Source organism: Myodes glareolus, chromosome 9, assembly GCF_982192425.1.
Source record: "Myodes glareolus chromosome 9, mMyoGla1.1, whole genome shotgun sequence".
Taxonomy (NCBI): domain Eukaryota; kingdom Metazoa; phylum Chordata; class Mammalia; order Rodentia; family Cricetidae; genus Myodes; species Myodes glareolus.
Genome location: NC_142034.1, coordinates 76,499,399 through 76,522,627, shown reverse-complemented (window position 1 = coordinate 76,522,627; position 23,229 = coordinate 76,499,399). Strand labels below are relative to the sequence as shown.

At 40.6% G+C, this 23,229-nt stretch overlaps 1 pseudogene; it reads right to left on the bottom strand.

Annotated features, from left to right (window-relative positions):
- Positions 1-21,381: 21,381 nt before the first annotated feature.
- Positions 21,382-21,564, bottom strand: LOC148121002 (Nuclear RNase P; annotated as a pseudogene).
- Between the last annotated feature and the right edge of the window lie 1,665 nt (positions 21,565-23,229).

The following is a 23,229-nucleotide window of genomic DNA, read 5'->3' as shown; positions in this document are numbered from 1 at the left end:
CTGAGCTGTCTATGTATTCTGTGTCCTAACTGAATACATCTCTACTTGGCACTTCTGTGAGAGAGGACAGGGGGTTGCATACCACTACCATTCATTGCTGTTTGCTTCTGAGAAAGTCACTCCAAGTCTCAGTTTCCTGACTTGTAAAGTTGTGTAATGATGGCTCTTATCTCTAAAGTTAGTCAGAAAATGAAATGAGGCGTGCTAAGTATTCAGTTCATTTTCTCAAACTGTTAGCTGGTCTATAATCATGTCTCTTGTCAGAAATGATGCATTTGCAGTGAAAAACCTTTAGAAACCAGTCTCCTGCAAAAAGGGACTAAGGCCATGGTTTATAGTCATTAAGATATCGGGTTGGCCACAGAGATAGCTGACCCGAGTTTGCGGGAGCTCATGGAGGCTTGGAACCTACACGGGACAGACCTTGACCCTCCACATGTGTGTGAACATCATGTAGCTTGATCTCTTAGTAAGGCTTAACAGTGAGGGCAGGAACTCTCCCTGGTGCTTAGCTGGCCCTTGGTAACAGGTTCCTAATGCTGGATTACCTGGCCTCACCTCAGCATAATGGGAGGAGCTCAGTTCTGCCTCAACTTGATGTGCCATGCTTTGTGCAAGTCCATGGGAGGCCTGTCCCTCTCTGAATGGAGATGGAGGAGGAGTGGATGGGGAGGGGCGATAGTTGAAAAAGGGGAGGGGAAACTGGTTGGTACGTAAAATAAATGAAAAAAAATGTTATTTAAATAAAAGAAAGGAAGGAAGGAAGGGAGGGAGGGAGGGAAAAAAGCTGTTGGTTTGGAGAGATAGCTAAGTCAACAAGCTGCTTGTCGTGCAAGTAAGAAAGTCTGAGTTCAATCCCTGAAGCCCACATAAAAATCTGGGTACAGTGGCACATATTAGCAGCCCCATCACTGAAGGAGAAAAGTTAGGAGGATTCCTGTGACTCGTTGACTAGGCAATTATAGCCAATTTAGTTCCAGGACAATTGAGAGACTCTGTTCCTGAAGAAAAAAAAAAAAAGGTGTGAGTAGCATCTGAGGAACGTTCTAGATGTTGCTCTTTGGCCTCCATGAGCAAATGCACACCCATGCCCCTGCACATAGGTCCACTCATATGTGGGAATGAATGAAACAATCAAAAAGCCAGCAGTTACTTCTTCCTTTATCAATGTTTTATCTGCCACAACAACAGTAAAAATGCTGTTGGGATAACATGCCTAATAAAATATTAACAAATGAGCAAGGTGTCTCGTCACTCCTCCGCACACATATACATTATAGATGTCCCAAGCATCGGCGTGCTAGAATCTCTACAAAGTACAAAGTAGAATGACCAACAGATAAAGGGGTGGGGAAACAGGTGGCCCACATGGCAAGGGTGAAAAAGGAAATAAATCAGAGTCTGTTCCTCCAGCAACTCTGAGCTCCTGCCCAGGCAGGACAATTTATTCTAGCCTCATAGTAACACAACTCCTTATTAGTCCAACCCACAAACTTCAGTTTGCTATGGTTTTAGAGACAATTTTCTCTTGAATCAAAATTACAACTCTTGGGAAGGAGGAGGCTGCCTTATTTTTGTGGCTAACTCTTTGTGGGTCTCAGATTTCTTCCAATCCAGGGCCGAGTAAGAACGTGGCAGGGTCTGCTTACAAGCTGAGGACAAACAGCTCAGCAGGGCTAAGACATAAAAAGCTAAGCTATAGCTGTGAGTCTAGACAAGGGTTTTTCTGGGACTCTGAACACAGCCCTGCAAGGGGGCGTGTAGGAAAGGGGTATACCCTTTAGCAGTTTCACTCTGAAATAGGTTTCAGAAAAAAAAAACAAAACATTTTATTTTGGATTTGGGCTGATAGAGTAGTAGTCTGAGATTCTGAATAAACCCAAAGAAAACTTCATCTAATGCACATAATCCTTAGGAGATGACAACCTTTCACGTGGAGATTCTGAACCCATGAAAGACTCTGTTTTAGCAGTTACAGAAATTGGTGATCCCAGCTCATCAATGATTCACCAGTAATATTATAAAAAGAATTTTAAAAAACCATACAACTTAGCCCAATATAAAATGTTGAGCAAATGTGTAAAACCTCTGGTTTTTCACATAAAACACAAAAATTCTGAATATTTTAATACCCTTGGTCCAGGAGCAACACTGTGTAGCATTAGGTACCCCTGTGCAGGATTTCCCTTTATCCTTATTTTTTCTGAAGACTCCTTGACATTGGGGCCCAGAGGAGGAGGCCCTTACCACTGAAAGTGTGTTTCAATAGCGTCTAAAATGAGAGCAATTTCTTTGTATTTACTTGTGGGAAAAAAATACAGTTTAAGAAAGAAATAAGACACTATTTTAAAGCCAGACTGGCCTGCATTAGTCAACTTTGTTGCGTAATGATACCCAAGTATGCAGCCCTGGACTGATCTAGCCCCATCACTGTTCAGGTCCAACTAAGAAGGTATAGATGAGGACCAGAATCCTAGGCTTCTGCTTAAACATCCAGACACAGCAAGCCTGTGTCAAAATAATGTATTCAATAGATGTGGGTGGCCCTACTAAGGGGTTTTACTAAGAAAGGGGTACCACGAAATGTAGTAGGAGGAAGTGGCGCCTGGATAGAGATGAATCCAAAGGCTAAAGGGATGTCCTATACATCACAGGCATCAGTGCAGATTCTCATCAAGGCGCTGACCAGTTCCATGGGGGCTTCTGCCAGTGGTGGACATGCCCCGTTCTGGAGCTTGGGGAATGAACATTCACCATGTGAGATTCCTTCTCACTGAGAAAAGTCCCATAAGAGGACAGGTGTTCATGGGTAAACATCCCACCTTTTTATTCTCTGCAACTGCTCTATAGACATTGGATCTCATATAACAGCTGAAAGTGTTCCACAATCTTAAGCAACAGTTCCTGTAATAAACACCAATTAGAAAACACACTATGATCATTCTCTTTTCCCTTCACCAGCAGGACAGAACTACCAGAAACAAGGAAACTTGTTTAGTGTTTTTCTTTTCCCCTAACAGTTTCAACAAGTGGGATATCCAAGATAAGATGCTGGCAGACTATCTCAGGGGTCCCTCACTTAGACTCAGTTCTCTCTCGTCTCTGTATCCTCTCCCAAAAGAAGAAAGAGATGAAGCCAGTCTGAGCTTCTTTTAAGGATGTATATGGTCTTACAAGGACTATTCATAACGATCCTGCTTCTATGATCTACTCACCACCCAGAGGCCCTACCACCTAGCTGCATCATGGTGGGAAGGGATTGGAATTCACCATGTAAATTCTGGGGAGCTATAGCATTCAGCCCACATATCCACTGACCCTAGACATCACTGCTGACAGCTGGAACGCAACCCAAATAAACAATTCACAGAAGCCATCATCCCTGGCTTTGCCTTAGGGGAACTCAGTCAAGACAATGATGGTTGAATGCAAATATCACTTCAGGTGGCACTGAGGGACAAAACTGCATTATCTCTGTGCAAGGTTTCTTGGCAGAGAAATACCTTAGAATAATTGGTTTCCTTGGTATTTTATCAAACAAACTCTTGTGAGTTTTAATTAAAGGATATTAGAAATGCCCTCGGAATGCCCTGCTCAGTGACTCATTGCCAAACACCCATTGAAACAGAATTATGAGCTTAACACATCTCAGGCATTAATACCGAAGATTGTTTCTGTTTGGGAATTTGATTTAATATTTAATTCAAAGTATTCTATAAATGTTCAATTGATTAAAACAACTCAAGATTCTAGAGCTTGAAATCAAGATGTATCTAAATACTTAAACAGAGGTCATCACATGAGACATGAATCCAAAATATTATAGTTACATCATATTTTCTCTTGTAACAATTCACCTTTTCTGGTCATTTTTAATGACTAACATCTAGAATATTCCCTTTCAGGACTCCAGAGCAAGATTCAGGTTTTGTTTTTGCTTTGTTTTATTTTTTGAAAGCTGTTTATTTTGTTAGGACAGCATGCCATTGGACAGTAAGTAAAGATGGGTCTGGCACAGCACCCACTTTCAGGATAGCCAATTACCTCTCAGCTCTTTGCCTCAGTTTCCTTGTCTGTAAAGAAGACATTCTAACAACAGTGTTAGGAATACATATGTTCTGTTCTTCAACTCTAGGATGTGAATTATTCCCTTTCCAGAAGATATTCAATACATATCGACATGATTATGCCCAGCAACCTGCACCGAATGCCTTCTCAACCAGCATGCTTTATGTTGGAGAGACAGATAATTGTAACCTCTCTCTCTCAGCCAAAGTTTCTCATTTGTTTGTGACTCTGGTATGCTACTGGCTTACTATTAATACAAATCCATGAGGCAAGAACATTTTAGGATACCAAGAAATATTGAGTTCTGTCCATGGTTTCCTTGCTGGACACCATACATACACACCCCTCTTTTTTTTAACTTTTGTTTGCATTTGCTCTGGATATTTTTTCCCTAAAGTTCTTGATTTTGTAGCTTTAATTAATTATCCAATCTGAACGGCCCAGAAACATTTTTCCCCAAATGCAACATAATGCCACAAAACACTAGAGATGGCATGGCCTACTGTATTGTAGGAGACTTACACCCTTAGGGTCTACCTGTGGTCCCTGGGAGGCTGGCTTTGTTTGTTCTCTGACTGTAGGTTTACTAGTTCGTGTCCGGTCTCAATTCACATGGGAATGAACAGCCATTACTTTAGTCTCATAGACTTATCCTCAGTATAATGTTCATTGCCCCGCAACTCCTCTCAGGAAAAAGAGAACCACATCTTGAGCAAATCCTCTCCCTGATTTGGCTGCTGAAGATTTGGAGTCTGACAGTATTCAGTGACAGCATTTCTGGCCTCTTCTTTGAGGGTGACATCTGATTAAGCATCTGTAGGTATCAAGACCTGGCTGACATCCAGACCTCTCCTCCTGGCTGAAATTCACTGGCCAAATGTGTCCTTTCAGCGCACATCTGTCCCCCAGGCTGGACACACACTGGGCGCTAGCATGTTGGCAGGCTGTTTCACAATCACGGTTGCCTCTGTGTGGCCTGGCACGTCCAGCACTCTTAATTACTTGACTAGCCTGAGGCTCGTCTCTTCAATCTTGTCCATCTTTAACAGCGAAGCCGTTCCCAGAGAAGCTTGCACACCTTTTATTAGATTTATTACTAGGCATTTGATACTATGTTTGTTTCTCTAACCGTATGTTTTCTTTCATTTCATTTTCTCTTTGCTTCTGGTTTATGGACATACAATTGAATTTTTACAGTAAATCTCTGTGGGGACCTGCTCTGTACTAAGGAAAGTTGGAAGTGAAGCAATCGGTGTTTGCCTCCCCTGGTCCAGTCTCCATCCTCTCATAGGAAGGTGAATGAAGATGCTGTGGGAGCAGGAGAGACATAGTGGGTGGTATATGCTTTTGTGGTCGTGTAGGATGGCCTTGGGTCGCAGGGTAGACAGTTGAGCGCAGAACATGATTCTGATTCATTTTCCCGTGTTGTGTGTCAATGCAGTTTGGCCCGAGATACTCTGCTTTATTTTAATCTCACCATAAATAAATAGACACATTATACTAACTGGACCCACTGAGAACACTGAGGTGGGATATTCTAGAATACTGATTTCCTTTCTGGTTCCCTCCGTAAGCCTGTTTGTTGTGTGTAATACTTTTCTGTGGATTGTTTTAAATCTTGTAGATTGTTTATGTTATTTACAAACAAGAAAACTTATTTTTTTCTTAAGCCTTTTTCTACATCTGATTTTACACACCAGAATGTCCAGTTCAGAGAAAAATACATAGTGAACATCCCATTACACAGTCAAGGTTACAGGCTAAGTTTCAATATCTCATCATAAATATAACGTTTAAGTTCTTTCTATCCTTTGTCAAATGAAAAAAAAAAACCTCCTCTTTGTTACTTGGTAAGAATTTGTTTTACAAATGGCTATCAAAGAAAGCATAATTTTTTCCATCTATTAAGATGACTGTATGATTCTCTACCATTATATACAGCTACAATTTCTTAAATAAGTAGAATTACATATTAAGGAATATATAGAATCTTCATCCTTTTATATCATGCTCAATTAAATTTACTATGCTTGTCCTGGGACTGTTGCATTATTGTCATGGTTGAAATTGGTCAGCTTCTTTTACTGCCACACATAGTGGTACAATTTACTGTTCTTTTTTACTTAGGTGTGTGTATGTATGTACGTGAGCATACATATGCATGCATGTGTGTGCGCACGCGTGCATGTGTGTGTGTGTGTGTGTTTGAGTTGTAAGAATTATGTATGTGTACATACAGGATATCGGTTCTTTTGAAGCTTGAGTTACAGACATGTGTGACCCACCTGGTGTAGGTGACAGAATCTAAACTCCAACCCTCTGTTCTAACAGTAAATGGTTTTAAGTGATGAACCATCTCTCCATCTCCTCTTCTTTTGTGTTCTAAAAGAGTTGGTGATGATTGGAATTACTTCCTGAGCATTGATTGGTCTTCATTTAAGACATCATGGTTTATAGATTTTTCAAAGAGGAAGTTTTGAAAATTATGGAAATTTCAGGCTTCCTCTGTCTTCTTTTAAAAAATGTTGCAGGTAATACCATGCTGAGAATGTTCCCATCTACTGCTGCCTTATTTTTTGTCATAAAATTCTTTGTGATCATCTTCCTTTCTTCATAAAATACCCAGAGGCTCTGTAATAATGTTCCTTTTTCTTTCCTGATCTATGCTATTGTTGGCAGAGTTGATAAGCTTTATTTCAGGGTAATCAATAGTAGTTTCTTTAGGTTCTTCCGGACTTTTTGATCAGTTATGAAGAAGTTTGATTAAAGGTATTATACAGTTCTCCCTGTAGTCTGTCATTTTTTAATCAATTCTGGGGCACACTAGAAGCAGCACACTCCTACCTTTCTGTTCAATGACATATTTTAACACTGGGAGCCAGTTTTTCCCAGGCATGTCTTTTGGCCTAAATTCTAGTTTGTCTAGTTTAATATGACTACATCAGCTTTTATAAACTGAATGCTAGCACAGTAACTATTTTCTAGATTATGCCTTAGGAAATACTATGATATTATATAGGAGTTTCTTTAATCTGACTTATGGTTTTCAATAACTGGAATTTTTAATTAACTTACATTTGAGTAATTAATGGCATTTAAGGTTTGGCCAGAATATAGGTCTCCTTGTAGACTGTTTGTCCCACCTTTTCGAGGTATTTTTTCCTCAGTTTTTTGGCCTTTTTTCTCTGTTACCAATTGTCATTCCATTGCTATCCCATTCTTCTTAACCCCTGCTGGCTCTGCAGCTCATGTGCTTGTTTCCTGCTTCTGAATGAGCACATCTGAAATTACACCACGAACCTTCAACTTATGGAAACACAGTATCAGTGCCACCATTTTTCCTCCTGAGAGATAGTTTGAGTAATTTTTTTTTTGAGTAACATCTTAACTTAAATATGGTTGTTGTACAATTATATTTCCATATTTTTAAAGTATCTTTCTAATTTCATTTTAGTGTACTTCATTGGATAATTTTAAACTGACAATTTTATCCATATTTATCATGTGCGGCATGGTGTGCTGATATAAGTAGCCTATGTACAAGGACTAAATGAGAACATTTACCTTGTCTTTGAACTGAGGCTGTTCTAAGTCCTTTCTTTTATCTGAAACTACATCTCTCTACTGTTGATTTCCTGTCACCTCTAAAGTTTTTCATCAGGTGTATCACAATGCCTGCTCTATACCCTATGCACTATGGTATGGCTACGGTACGGTTTGCGAGCCAGGCAAGGGCCTAGAGAGTGAAACACACACACACATACACACACACACACACACACACACACACACACAGAGAGAGAGAGAGAGAGAGAGAGAGAGAGAGAGAGAGAGAGAGACAGAGACAGAGACAGAGAAAGAGACAGAGACAGAGACAGAGAGAAACATGTAACGTCAAGAATGCCCAAGAATGCCCCTTTATTGTATCCCAGGGCAGCTCTCCTTGACTAATGGCCACACCCTAGCTCTCAGCTGCAAGCCCACCAGAAACCACTCCATCAGGAACTCCTGAGGGTTTTGTGCTCAGAGCAGTTGCAAAACAAGCTGTTTGCTCAGAGCAGCTGCAAGCATAGGAAAACAAGTTGTTTACTCTGGCAGGCAGGGGTCACAGGAAATTTAGGGTCTGGGGGTCCACAGTCCCCAACACTCAGGGACCACTTTCCTTCTCCTTGAAGTCTCTTCATTGAGATTTTCTATAGTGAGGATCCAGCGGTATTTCAAGTTTCAATCTTGTACTGACTCTTAAAAACTTAGCATTGCTTTCCTTTTTAAAAGAAAGCAACACAAAATTGTGACTTCCCAATTATATTGGTTTTCACATTGAAGATAGTCAGACTTCTTTTATCTTATAGCTCACACAGCAGTCTAGACAGGGGCCATCAAACTATGTCCTATGGCCTATAGCCTACTTAAATATTCATTTGTAAAGAGGCGGATACATTTGTGACACTCAGATAAGAGAGTTGAGCAGTTGTGACAAGACCATACTCCCTTAAGGCCAAAGCAAATATTTTTGCTTGTCAAGAAACTGTGATTACCTTTCGTCTAATGACTTCTCCCTTTGGTGAAAATTCATTCCCTCAGGTTTCTTTGAAGAGTTTTCCTTTCATATTTTTCCATTTTTACTCAAATATGCTTCTTTATTTTGCTTACTTTTTATGTATCATATTAAAATCGCTTCAAGAATTGTGAATTTATTGACTGATAACTGTTACCAGTGTTTTAAAAACTCCTCAGTCATTATCTATGCCAGCTCTCTCTGAATATCTAGGAAGTCACCAGTGCATATTCACTGATGCAGTAAGCAGTGGTCACTCCACCATTTCTGTGTGTGGGGAGCCCAGGAGGAGTCCAGCTGTGTGGCTCTGGATCAGGAACACCCATAAGTCTCTCTCACAGTCAACTGAAGACTTGACTAGGGTAGGAAGGCCCTCAGTGCTCAGTTCTCCTGGCTAGCAAATTGATGTTGATGTTAGTGGGAAGTCAATTTCTCCTAAGAGGGACTCTCCCTGCCTCAAGATGTCATTGTACTCTGGTGATGGCACCTCGCAGGGCAAGAAATTGGGTAGAGAAATGGTTTAACTGGAACTTAAGAGCCTCTTATCTATAGGATCCTGCCTACCATACTGTGTTCCTGTTACAAGCAAGCTTCTAATCTGTTCCATATTCCTGAAAGGTATGAAATTGGCTCCATCCAGCATGTGGAGGAAAATCAAAAGGTATAGACACAAAAGACACAGACTTAAGTTTCCATACTACACTACTTTCCCTACCCCCATTTCTCTATTTCCTCTCTAATTAAATTCAGGCTAAGCTGTCTTCATTTTACATTCATATCTGTATTTTCTATCTCTTTTTTGCTCTCTGTGACGCTATGGGTAATTTCCATTAATCAACCTTCCAGGTCATTAATTCTACCATCAGTCATATCTAATCTGCTGTTAGCCTAAACACTTAGGTCTGCATTTCAGGAACTCATCTATTTTTTTCTAAATCTAAAAATTAACTATCCATGTCTAAAGGCTCTACTTGATTCATTACTTGCAAATAATTTCAATTTTGCATTATATTTATTTTTATTATTACTGCAGTGTTTTCTGTGTGTGTGTGTGTGGTGTATGTGTGTGTAAATACGTGTGTGGGTACACTTCCCATATATGCACACGTAGAAGTCAGAAGTCAAAGTCATTTTACCTTTTTATATCACTCCACCATATTCATTAAATACAGTGCCTCACTGAACCTGGAATTTTCCATTTCAGCTAGACTAACTAGCAATTGACTTCTCAGAACCCACCTGGGTCTCTCTCCCACAAACTCCAGCACTAGACTTCAGACATAGAAGCTATAGACAGCTTCTTATATTGGTGTTGAGGATCATATTGTAGTCTGAACATTTATATACCAAATAATTTACCCATTGAGCATCTCTCCAGTCCACATTACGTCTTTAGACACAATCACAATGTTGTTTTCAGACCTATCTCAACTAACATTGGTTTCAGAAGTATTGGTGCTTTGGCTCTACATCCTTTGCTGGTTTCTCACTCTGGAGCCTACTGTTCATATGTGCCTCAATCTCATACTCAACACTGTATTTGAAAACCCTTGGGTCCCATAGTGCTAATACAACACTCTGAGTTCAGAAATATTATATTGTTGAAAGTTTTAAGACTAGGGATGCCTTGGGAGGCTCAGAAGGTTCAATCTCTTACTCTAATTTCTCAAAAGAGTCTTCCCAGTTAATTCTCTCTCTCTCTCTCTCTCCCCCCTCACTCTCTCTTCCTCTCTATTTCTTTTGATTGACAGTTAAGAATTCCAGCTACATGTACTCAGAAAATTTGATAGACGCCTACCCTATCATGGCAGTGCCTAGATTTTCATGTGTGTTCACCTTAATGAAATAACCTCCCTGTGGGAAACACGAGAAACAGAAGTTATAGCTGAGGCTTGATCCATGGTGTCATGTCCTCCGCACCCCATCTGATCTCCGCTTTCAGTCATTCACTTGATCTGTACCATCAGTCACTGCCTAAGCCCAAACGTGATGATCGTGACACTGTGTTCACAGCCCCTGGGGGAACATTCTACTCCGTAATATCAAGTCACATAAGAACTTTGACACGCTGGCAAAAGGCCAGCACTCAGGGGTTCGTGGCAGAAGCTCTGTCTTTTACTATGCAGACTGACAATGGGCAGAAGTAAAACCTTCAGACTGAGAAATGGCTAAGCACTCTGGAATACACTGAGAGATCTGTGTGCCTTCTGAGATAGGGCTGCCACCGCCGCAGAAACCTAACGGTGCTGTCTATAAAATAACAGGACGTGTTTTTCATGGTTTGTGTCAGTGCGGCATCTGACTAATACACTGCATTGTTTTCAATCAAGGCTTCATAAGTCCCCCATTAAATATTGAAAACCAAGCTATATATTTAGAGCAGTAATTAGTCTGAAGCAGCCTCTGTGCATTATTCCTGGCTAAAGTTTTAAAGTAAACCAAGGATGATGAATATTTAATGTACTGTACCTCATTGTCATCTGATAATAAGATTTGTTATAGGGTTATAAAATGTTATGTTAGGTTCTTACAGCACATCATTAATATTGTAAAATGTAGCTGGGCTCCCAAGCAGAGCTGTTTGATAGAAAAACAAAAGAAAGATAAGTGATAGCAACCATTCTCTCCAAGGACTTGGAAGACAACAGCCAAGGGGTGAAAAGAAGTATTTGAGAACTGGATGCATTTACTACTTATTACGGAGAAAAGGAAAATAACACAACAAAGGAAGCAAAAGAGAACCAGTAAAGAATCAAGCTAAAGGAAAAGAGCTAAAAACCAAGTGAAGAGGTAAAAAGGTGATTAGTAGGCTGGAGAGATCACTCATCGATTAAGAAGTCGCAGAGTAGGGTGCTTTTGAAGACAGCCCATGTCAGGGAACTCACGATCACCTATAACTCCAATTTCGGGAAGGAGCCAATACCTCCAGCATCTGTGGACACCAGCACTCAGGTATATACCTCTCCAAGGCACACACACATGCACTCGCATAATTAAACATATTAAGATAGATCCTTGAAAACAGAAGTACACTGGATCTAAGAAGAATTTAAGGATCATATAGGAAGCTTGGAGGAATTAATCTTAAAGGCCCTTTTCATGCTTAAATTCGAGAATTTCATGTCTAAGAGATGCCAGAATACAAAGATAGACAAGTATGATTTATAGGATGGTAGGAAAATATCAAATGACCTTGCCTACTCTGATTAAGTCATTATGTTTCTCTAAGAGCAGAAAACTGTTCATGTAGTAAACACAATGAAATTTATAACATAAAATAATCTGAAATCTGAGCCACAGAGGCTTTTTTTAAAATTGATTTTATTGAGCATTTTTCTCTGCTCCCCTCCCTGCTTCTCCCCACCCCTTCAACCATCTCCTATGGTCCCCATACTCCCAATTTACTCAGGAAATCTTGTCTTTTCCTACTCCCCATGTAGGTTAGATCCATGTATGTCCCTTTTAGGGTCTTCATTGTTCTCTAGGGTCTCTGTAATTGTGAATTGTAGGCTGGTTTTCTTTGCTTTATGTTTAAAAACTACTTACGAGTGAGTACTTATGAGTGAGTACTTATGAAACTGGGTCTGGGTTACCTCACTCAATATGATGTTTTCTAGCTCCATTCACTTGCCTGCAAATTTCAATATGTCATTATTTTTCTCTTCTGTGTAGTACTCCATTGTGTAAATGTACCACATTTTCCTTATCCATTCTTTGGTCGAGGGGCATTTAGGTTGCTTTCAGGTTCTAGCTATGACAAATAATGCTGCTATGAACATAGTTGAGCACATGTCCTTGTGGCATGGTTGAGCATCTTTTGGATATATTCCCAAAAATGGTATTGCTGGGTCTTGAAGAAGGTTGTTTCCTAATTTTCTGAGAAATGGACATACAGATATCCAAAGAGATTGCACCAGCTTGCACTCCCACCAGCAATGCAGAAGTGTTCAGTTTAGCCCACAACCTCTCCAGCATAAGTTGTCATCAGTGTATTTGATCTTGGCCATGCTTACAGGTGTAAGATGGAATCTCAGAGTTGTTTTGATTTGCATTTCTCTGATGACTAAGGATGTTGAACATTTCCTTAAGTGTCTTTCAGCCATTTTAGATTCCTCTGTTGAGAGTTCTCTGTTTAAATCTGTACTCCATTTTTTTTATTGGATTATGTGTTCTTTTGGTGACCAATTTCTTGAGTTCTTTGTATATTTTGGAGATCAGACCTCTGTCTGATGTGAGGTTAGTAAATATCTTTTCCCATTTTGTAGGCTGTCATTTTGCTTTGTTGACAGTGCCCTTTGATTTACAGAAGCATTTCAGTTTTAGGAGGTCCCATTTATTCGTTGTTTCTCTCAGTGTCTGTGCTACTGGGGTTATATTTAGGAAGTGGTCTCCTGTGCCAATGCATTCAAGTATACTTCCCACTTTCTCTTCTGTGAGGTTCGGTGTGACTGGCTTTATGTTGAGGTCTTTGATCTATTTGGACTTGAGTTTTTTGCATGGTGATAGATACGGATCTATTTCCATTCTTCTACATGTGATATTCAGATATGCCAGCACCACTTGTTAAATATTCTTTTTCCATCTGGTATTTTTTGCTTCTTTGTCAAAAATCAGGTGTTCAAAGATGTGTGGATTAATGTCCGGGTCTTCTATTTTGTTTTATTGGTCCTCCTGTCTTTTTATTTTATTTTTTTAATTTTTTTATTTTCTATTTTTATGCCAATACCAGGCTGTTTTCAGTACTATCGCTCTGTAATAAAGTTCAAAATCAGGGATTATGATGCCTCCAGAAGTTCTTTTATTGTACAGGATTGTTTTGGCTACGCTGGATTTTTTGCTTTTCCATAGAAAGTTGAGTACCTTTCTTTCGAAGTCTGTGAAGAATTTTGCTGGTATTTTGATGGGAATTGCATTGAATCTATAGATTATTTTGTAAGATTGCCATTTTTACTATTTTAATTCTGCCTACCCAAAATCATGGGATATCTTTCCACTTTCTGGTGTCTTCTTCAATTTCTTTCTTCAAAGATTTAAAGTTCTTGTCATACACGTCTTTCACTTATTTGGTTAGAGTTACTCCAAGATATTTTATGCTATTTGTGGTTATTGTGAAGGGTGATGTTTCTCTGATTTCATTCTTAGCCCATTTATCATCTGTATAACGGAGGGCTACTGATTTTTTTTAGTTGATCATGTATCCTGCTATATTACTGAGAGTGTTTATTAGTTGTAGAAATTCCTTGGTAAATTTTTTTGGGGTTGCTTATGTAAACTATCATATCATCAGCAAATAGTGAGAGTTTGACTTCTTCTTTTCTGATTTGTATCCCCTTGATCTTCTTTTGTGTCTTACTGCTCTAGCTAGGACCTCAAGAACTGTATTGAACAGATATGGAGAGAGTGGACAACCTTGTCTTGTTCCTGATTTCAGTGGGATCACTATGAGTTTCTCTCCATTTAGTTTGATGTTGGCTACTGGCTTGCTCTATATTGCCTTTATTATGTTTAGGTATGTTCCTTGCATCCCTGTTCTCTCCAAGACCTTTATCATGAAGGGATGTTGTATTGGAGAACACCTCTTAGCAAAATACCTGCTACCAAACCAAGCTTGTATAAAAAGCATAACACTAAATACTTTCCAGCTACCATTAGTTTCCCCTATGTATTTCTTAGTGACTTAGTCACTACAGTTTATCTTCTGTAGAAGTCCAACCCACTATACTTTATCTCCTCCCTTCAGAGAACTATATTGTCCTTTGTTGAAATGATATATATGCCAAAAGTCTGACACTTGGGTCGTCTGTCTATTTTCTATAAACCTTACCCCTTGGAAAACTAAAAATATTATTAGTAATAACACATTTTTCCTTGCTCTTGCTAATTGTCCTTTTGTCACCTTTACTGGCAGGCCCCAATTCTGACCCCAAAGTGCATAGCACAGGTATCTCGCAGGCCATTTATCCCATTCCATACAGACTCTAAATCATCAATGACTGCCAAACAACTGATGCTCTCCATCCAGAGTAAAAGTTGAGTGTCACTTGGTCATAGTAACAGTAAGCAAAAAATCAGATTGTAGGCACCTTGTAATTCTGTGTTTTACCAGAGGAATGGGACAAATGTTTGCTCTCTAAACTCGTCAGAAGGAACCTTGACAGACACCATAGTTCACATGGTCTTAAGGGCATAAATTTAGCATGTGTCCGTTTGAACGCAGACTTGCTGAGCACTGTTCTTCTCACCTGTATCAACTGTGGGTGATACTCAGGAAATCACACAAGGAATTAGCTTGGCACAATGGATACATGCTTTGTCTACTCAAAAATCATGAATGATGGTTCACAGGGGCACAGAAGGAAGACAACATCCCCCAGAGAACTCTTACAAGACAGAGTCCAGAGAGGAGCAGTAAGTAGCATGTTAGGCCAGAACCATCCACTGCAGCTGAAACTGAAGGCAAAAACAAAAATCTTGCTTTCATTGTATGTCCGACCCATTTCTTCCTATGTATCTATTTTATCTCTAGATTTCTTGATACTAAAATAAAAAAGAAATATAAATATAATAATAATTATTATTATATTATAATATATTATTATTATAAAAATAATATTGGCCTTTAACACCAATGAATAGCACTTACCTACTAAATGTTGCAGGGATAATACAAACGTTAAGCCATGAATAATGTCTACTCAAGCAGCATTATAGAAATCAAATGTTTCTTTAACAGCTATTGAGACTAAATATCTATACCAGGATGTCTCCTCTGATATAATGTACAAGGATAAAGTAGAGAATAAAAATATAGCTATGAAAGGAGAAAAGAAATAAGACTAAGAAAAAAAAAAGAAATCAGACTAAAGTATATCATAATATACCAAACTAATAACAAAGATTTTTATCTAAGTCATGAGATTACAACTAATTTTCTTCCCCCATACTTTCCACATTTCCTACAAAGAAATGCCTTCCACTTTAGAAGACAGTTTTACTTTCACCAAGGAAATCTTATGTATAGCAGGAGAAGCTCTCACATGCAAAAGCAACTAGAATGCATCTTTGAAAAGTCTTTAAGTGGGTCAGGCATGGGAGCGATAGATCAACAGAGGCCTGAGGGTGCTAAGCACACCCTGTCTTTCAGGGGTGTAGAGGGAGTTGTAACAGATGCACGGAATCCACACAAACTTCAGGCTGAGTGAAGAGATGAAGGAGGAAGAGGGGGCTGGACCCTAGGTTTGTGGGGTCCAGAGGCAAAGCACCTGGAAAGAGAAAAATCCAGCAAGATAAAAAAGAGCCTAAGTTCTGGCAGAATAGAAGACTAGACAACAGCTTACAGAGAAAACTACAGGAACTCAGGACACTTGCTCAGACCTCTCCTCCCTTCCATTCTTCCTATTCCTCTTCCCTCTAAAAAAGAGTCCCAATGGCTAAAAAAATATAATTTCCAAGTAAATTATTTAGTAGGATAATCAAGGGACACATCCAAGGTCATTGTTGACTTCAAGGTTTCTGTTGATTTCTGCTTTAGTGATGTGAATTTCCAAGGATGAAGAAAAACATAAAATGTAAAAAGGGGTAACTTAAAAAAGCATTTAGTATCAATGAGGGCTTCACAGACAATAAAGGAACTCCAGAAAATACACGGAAAAGGGGAAATCCAAAAAATAATTGGATTTAGAAATACCAACAAAAGGAACAAACAGAAACCAAGAGCTGAATGCTCTGTAAATTCAGTGCTTCTCCAACAAGTTTTCTGTACAGATTGGAAAGCTGATTCTAAACTTCATTCACAAATGGAAATATTTTAAAACAATCAGTGAGCATCTTAAAAAACAAAACTGAAAGTCTTACACCCTCCATGTCCATACCTATACAGAAATGAGTGAATGTCAATCAAATAAGAACCACCATAGCCTATGTAGATGATTTCTTGTAATGAAAGAGTTCCCTGTTAATATTTGGGGCTGTTGGGAATCATAGGGGACCTACGGGAAAGTTTAGACTTAGGAATTCTCTGAGTGGAAAGTGTTGGCCTGGAACATCTGGAACTGTTTTGCTGTTGTTGATGTTGTTGTTTTATATACAGGTCAATAGACAGCATACAAAATATTTTATGTTTGGTGGCATGCAGGAATAAAGGTGACTGCTGTTACTGTGAGAGTCCTTCAGCCACACTGCAGAAACCCTGTGTTACCTCCAGCTATAGAAAGGTTTCTTGGGGAAGACATAAAAACATACATAAGCTCAAAAAACGGAATATTAGACTTTATCAAAAGAAGAAAATGCCACCCTTTGCAGCGTATCATTCAGTAAACAATGATTCAATTTGTATACGAGGAGAATAAAGAATCCAGAGTCCTAGTTTTAAAGGCATCAGTAACTGGGACTGGAGAGACGACTCAGCAGTTACACTTGCTGCTTTTGCTGAGGACGTGGGTTGAGTTCCCAGCACCCACATCAGGTGGCTCAGAATCACCTGCGACTCCAGCTCCAGAGGGTCCCCTTAGGTCATCTTCTGGCATCTGTACACACGAGGCATGCACACACACACACACACACACACACACACACACACACAGAGAGAGAGAGAGAGAGAGAGAGAGAGAGAGAGAGAGAGAGAGAGGAGACAGAGAAAGATTTAAAAAAAAATATAAACAGAACAAATAAGCAGATAAAAGGCGTAAGTACATCGGTCTATACCTAGACAAGAAAATTGCCCAAGTAAAAGAAATGGGAAATAATTTAGAGGAAAAATTCAAAAACATGGAGAAAAAAATCAGCAAGGGAACCAATACACTGATGGTGCCTGCCTGTCATCCTAGCACTTGGGAGGGAGAAGTAGGAGGGACAGAAGTTCAAGTCATCCTCAGCTACTTAGGAACATCAGGGCCAGCCTGGATACAGGAGAACCTGACTCAAAGTAGGGATGGTGAGAAATTTGTCATCACGCATGTAATTCCCAAAAAACAATTAAAACACTATATTTAAAAGATCAAATATGTAGCAGGACGGTGGTGGTACACATCTTTATTCCCAGCACTCAGGACGCAGAGGCAGGTGGATGTAGGGCCAGACTGGGCTACAGAGTGAGTTCCAGGACAGCCAGGGCTACACAGAGAAACCCTGTCTCCTCCCCCCGCCAAAAAAAGCACCACCACCACCACCAACAACAAACTATGTTAAAAGAAATCAAATCTGTGCTTTTCTCTAAGAAAATCTTAAAATCCACCAAACTATGAAAATAAGTAAATCAGGCATGTTTTATATCTGTATGAATAATTTTATTTAAATATCTTAGATTAAAAATAAAGAATAAAAATCCTGGATGAATCCTGTATTTGAAACTTAAAAAGAAGCTTTACTCTTGTCTAGAAGGCAAATAATCTGTCCTACTGAGAGGAGTTCCAGAAAGAACTTTTTTTGTTTTTTTACAATTTCAGAAATTTATTACCTCTTGTTAGATTGTATGTTAATTAAATAAAAGTATAAAATAATTTTCAATATTTTTTAAATATTTGTTTTTCCCAGATTTCTTTCAATGTTGGTTTATTTATTTATTTATTTTTGGAGACAATGTTTCTTCATGTAACTTCTCTGGCTGCCCGGGAACACCCTTTGTAGGCTAGGCTGGCCTGGAACACTGAGATTTGCCTACTTCTGGCTCCTGACTCTTGGAATTAAACATGTATGCCACCACCTCCAGACTTAGTAGTTTAGAGTTATTTAAAGATGTTGGCAGAGATTGGTCTTTTATTCCTGGCTATTTAGACCCAAAATAATCACTCAGAAACTATATTATTTGCAATACTGTTTGGTCAACTAGTTTAAGCATATTTCTGGATAACTCTTATATCTTAAACTACTCTATTTCTATTATCTGTGTATCACCACGTGCCTGTGACTTACTGGCCAGGTTTTGTCTGTTATCTGTCTCTGGTGACACTATATGGCTTCTCTCTGACTCTGCCTGTGGGAGTCTGCATTTCTCAATGGATACCCACGCCCGACCCAGGCTGCACGCTTCCTGAACTCGGGTCCACGAGAAGGGACAATTTCCTGAGGGTTGAAAAAGAGACACAGACACAAAGAGACCTGGCTCATCTACAAGAGTAAATGGCAACTTTATTAAACTCAAGTCAGATATTTATACCAGTGGGCAACCAGGATCAAAAAGGCAAGGCCTCCTCCCAACCGGAAGCAGGAGGAGAAGATTAAAGCTTCCCCCTCGGGCAGGGTCAGCCAGGGGAGGCAGGCTAACTTTTAAGACCTTGAATACAGGTGGAATCACCATAACAAAGAGAACCAGGTTCTTGCTAAGTTATCCCCTCAAGCCAGAGCTGGAGCAGAGACTCCAGGAAGCCGGAGGTCACACGGCCCTGGGAATCGCCAGGAGAGAAGGGAAGAAACTTTGTTAGCTACATCTGCCTACTGTCTCTATCTATCTATCTATCTATCTATCTATCTATCTATCTATCTATCTATCTATCTATCTATCTATCCCAGCCTGGCTATATTCTGTTAAGCCACAGGCTGAAAGCAGCTTCTTTATTAACCAATAAAAGTAAAGAACTTTTATAGGTGGTGAGGGACCTCACTCCTTATGAGCGCCACTACTGTAGTCTAAGAGTTATTTTGCATCACTGCCTGTTGAGATTCATGGGTATCCTAGCTGGATAGGTCTGTTGCTTTCTTTCTTTCCTTGTAAACTTGCATGGCACCTTCTGGTACCACAAAGACCAGTCGTTAGAGAGGGGGCCTTCAGTTTAGATCTGCATCTGATTTGGGGGGGGGTATGTCCAAAGTGCATAGTTTCTTCAGCAGTGGTGATGTTACCTTCAACTTCTGGAGGGCAACTCAGAATACAGTAATAGCCTATCATGTTTGGGGATGATTTTATTGCCCTGACCAACAACTTATAGGAAAACTCCTCATGTCTCATACTGGGGTTTTGTTGGATAGTCTGTGCCACATTGGGATAGCACAGTCATCCCCGGTGGAAAGTTTCTGTGTAAACAGTATATGTTTATGCATTTACACAGATGCTTATGTATTATATACAATTTTAGGTAAATAAATAATAGTATGATTCTTTATGCCTTTCTTTAGACATTCTTGGTGTTGTTTTTGCTTTCCTTTTCCTTCTGTGTTGACTTCCCTGTCCCCTAAAGGGTAAATAAAAAACTTTAAACGGGAGGGAAAAAAATTTCAAAGTTTTAGGGGGAAAGAAGTACACATGCACACTGAAATAAACAATGAGGAATTAACAAGCAAACTGAACAACAGCCACTGGAGAAAGAAAAGTATCACAGGAAAATAAATGTTTTTCCTAAGTTAGGAAGCCTTGAAGCAGATAGATCAGTTCCCAGCCAGGTAAATTAGTATGGTTAACACCTAGGAAGCAATGGGAACGTGTGTCGGTCATTGCCATTGAGCATATTGAGAAGGAATTAAAGAACTGTTTCTAAAAAGTAGCCAGGACAGGTAGAAAGCCCAGTCAACTCAATCTGACTTTGTAAAATAAAGGCAGGAGGTAGGGTGCGGCGCGCATCCTAACCAGCAGGAATAACGCCACTAAAAACGAGAATTCCTTCCCTGGTCACATCTTTATTCGGAGCATTCCCTTGAGGAAAATTGGGGGAAGGGAAGATAGAGCAGGGACAAGAGAAAGCTTAGAGAGAGCGAGTAGAGCCCCGAGGCAGCTGCTTTTAAACGGTGGAGAGGCTTGAACGCTGTCCTGATTGGTTAATGCCATTCTGCTGGTCTGAGCATGTGCAAGCAAGGGTGCAGGCAAGGGTGCTCAGTCCCACATGGCTGAGCCAGGTATACCTCCAAACTGCAGGACCACCTGTACCTCCAGGTGGCTCCCAACAGCTTCCCCTATTATTGTCTTTAAGAGCAATAAGGCAAAACTATTTTCCAATCTGGTCCCCACCTCACTTGGGCTAGCAGGTAGCACACCAATCAAAGACATACAGCACTTCCACCTAGACACAGCATGCCAAGAATATCTCTGCTCCCACCCATTCCTAAGGAAGGAAAAGGCAAAGTAGAGTCAGTCAGAAAATCGTTAAGAGATAAGAGGTTGCACAGGGTGTTGCTCAAGGCGATAACGTGAGACAGTTGCTCTTGACACCGCCCAGAAGGTCATCTCTGCTGCCTCCGCACGAATCCTCCACAGCAGGACACTCAGCATCCACTGGGTCATCTCTCTTCTTTATTTCTCTTGTCAGTCTTGCTGGCATCCAGATGTATGTCAGCATTCCTAGAAAAACATAAACAAAACTCTCCTCCCAAATTAACATTTAAGAGTATTAAAAACTCTCAGTGTAAAAATTCAGCACAATCAGTACTGGAAGTAGGCTGGTTTTGAACTTAGAGATCTGCAGGTCTCTGTTTCAAGAAGCAAATCTTGTTTGCCTGTACCAGCAAAATTTTGAATTAAAAATTAAGTGTAAAGAATGCAAGAGAAATCCTTTCTCTGGGGGAAGCTATCACCGGTAGTCCCCCTCTATTGTCTAACACCAAAACAGTTGTCACTGGGAATTGAACTCATGACCTTTGGAAGAGCAGGCAGTGCTCTTAACCTCTGAGCCATCTCTCCAGCTCCCTGCATTCAAATGAAAAAACCTCTAGGTAGCATTGTTTATCTCACCCGTTGCCAGAGGCAATAGGTAATGGTAACCAGGTTGACGCGCCTTTATTATGATTATGATAATCACGACCAGTTCCCGCCCCGGGCCGTGCGCGGGCTCGCCGGTTTATCCTGTGCGCCCTGCCTCACCTCAGGCATCGAACTCGCACCGCTGGCCGTGAGTCTTTTCCAAGCTCCGGCGAGGGGGGGCATCCGCCGCGGGGGGCCCCAGTCTCAGACCTTCCCAGGGGCCGGGGAGTGACGAGCACTTAGTAAGTGGCCCCGCCGGTGAGCTTCCTCCGCCCATGTTGCTATGGAAACGCGGTTCAGAGTTTGGCCCCTCTCCGTCTTTAGGTCTTTAGCGGCGCTGCTGCTCACCACGCAGCTTCCGCCTCTGCCTCCCGAGTGCTGGGTTTAAAGGCGTGCGCCACCACCGCCCGGCTTCTTCCTCAATCAAAATTAAAGTTTTCTGTACGTGAGAGCCAGAGACTGAGCTCTCTTATCAAAATTAGGCGAAAATCACCTCAGAAACTGTGTGGCTCTTTAAGAACAGGGAAGGCAGTGATCAAGCTCGCCTCCCTACGAGACTGTTGCCCTTATCAGCGGGCTGGGACGGAAGCCGCGGATCTCCCGACCATAAACCTCGCTTTTTCTCAGCTCCACCTGCACTGAACTTGAGGAATTTTTCTTCCCCGTTACTTCTGGTACCTTCTTTCAGATACCTTAACTTTGATTCTTTCTATTTTCTTTTCTTTTTAGGCCTATACTTTTTCCATTCTTTTTCCTTCCCTTTCTGGAGGATTTAACTGACGTCACTCACCGCTCCACGTGTTCAGAGTTCTGAAATTCACGGCTCTCTGTGTCCTGGTGTCTGATCTCGGCTTTTTCTCCCGGGCTTTCAGCACGTTGCTGGGCGCTTCCTTCTCAGGGTCCCCCGGCGTAGTTGTCAGGGTCCCTCGGCGTCCCGGGGTTTCGAGCACCAGTTGCAGCGTGCATCCTAACCAGCAGGAATGAACGCCACTAAAAACGAGAATTCCTTCCCTGGTCACATCTTTATTCGGAGCATTCCCTTGAGGAAAATTGGGGGAAGGGAAGATAGAGCAGGGACAAGAGAAAGCTTAGAGAGAGCAAGTAGAGCCCCGAGGCAGCTGCTTTTAAACGGTGGAGAGGCTTGAACGCTGTCCTGATTGGTTAATGCCATTCTGCTGGTCTGAGCATGTGCAAGCAAGGGTGCAGGCAAGGGTGCTCAGCCCCACATGGCTGAGCCAGGTATACCTCCAAACTGCAGGACCACCTGTACCTCCAGGTGGCTCCCAACAGTAGGGTAGTATAATCTAGATATCATTTAGATTATTGATGAATTAGAAGGTAGCAGTTACCTTAGAAGACAGCTTACACTTAATTATTAAAGTCAATAAGCATAGAGAAAGGGGGTAATGAAAGACAAATAATATCCATGACTATGCTTTCAACATGGAACCCAGCAGTGTTTCAAAACCTCTTTATTCTTAGGGCTATGTTGGATTGATTCCAGGAACGCATAAGAGATTTTAAACTAGGAAATGTAGCAACATGTCACACCCTCACCAAGAAGAAGAAGAAAAAGAAGATGATGAAGAAGGAAGAGGAGGAGGAGGAGGAAGAGGAGGGGGAGGAGGAAGAGAAGAAGAAGAAGAAGAAGAAGAAGAAGAAGAAGAAGAAGAAGAAGAAGAAGAAGAAGAAGAAGAAGAAGAAGAAGCCCACGCTTTCCAGTCAATAAAACAGTAGTTCTCAAAACTTGGCATTCCTGGAATTATCTGGTGAAATTTAAAACAAGAATGACTGCTGTCCATCTGATTTTGCATTCTGATTTTATCCTTCTGGCTACAGCCTTGCTATCACCCTTACTTATCATTCTTGGAATCTATAACAAAAACCAGAGGAACAAATATTGCTGCTGTAAACTGAATATGTAAACTAGGAATAAAGG